This window comes from Octopus bimaculoides, chromosome 13 (assembly GCF_001194135.2).
Source record: "Octopus bimaculoides isolate UCB-OBI-ISO-001 chromosome 13, ASM119413v2, whole genome shotgun sequence".
In the NCBI taxonomy this organism is placed as follows: domain Eukaryota; kingdom Metazoa; phylum Mollusca; class Cephalopoda; order Octopoda; family Octopodidae; genus Octopus; species Octopus bimaculoides.
The window spans coordinates 16254300-16255157 of NC_068993.1; positions in this window are offsets into that span (position 1 = coordinate 16254300).

Here is an 858-nt window from a genome sequence, read left to right on the forward strand (position 1 = left end):
TGCATATATATATATATGCACATATATATGTATATATATGCGTGTATATATATTTATGTGTGTGTATACATATAGGTATATATGTATTTATTTATTTATTTATTTATGTGTTTCAGCCAAGTGGCTGCGGTCATGCTGGTGCACCACCATGAATGCATATAAGGATGTATGTATGCATATATCGCATGTGTGCATGTATATATGCATTTATGTACGTGTGCTATTCGCGCTTTTCATTTAAAATAAATATTTGTTAATATTAAATTTTATGCATTTTTAAGCAAACGGATTTTTTTTTTCTATTTGAAAAAGAAAAGACAAACAGACACGCCGCGGTAACAAAATACAAAGCATTTCACCGAAAAAATAATTTAATTAATGTGTGGAACGGAAAATAAAGAATGGGTAGAGATGAGGGTGCTAACAAAAGAAATATCGGCAGGATGTGGTCAGCTGCAGATAATGTGACTGGCTGTTAATAAAACAATATCCTGGACGGAAAAACGCAGATACGCATCTCCAACCTAACATGGTTGCACATACATACATATACTCTTACATGTGCACACGCTCATATATTGGGTTGTCACATACATTCGTTTGCTATATCTTTTCTTCTACGTGGCACTCCTGCGTCATATGTCTGAAAAGAGGTAACATTTATTCAAGTGTATAGGAAGAATACAGCTACACAAAAAATGCTTAAAACACGACGATGATAATAGTTTTCGTGTTAATTGAAATAACGTTGAAAAAGATTAAAATAAACGGGGAAAGGGCAAAAACCACGTATTTATCTGACAACAAAATACACATACACGCTTATGTATATGTATATATATATATATATATATATAT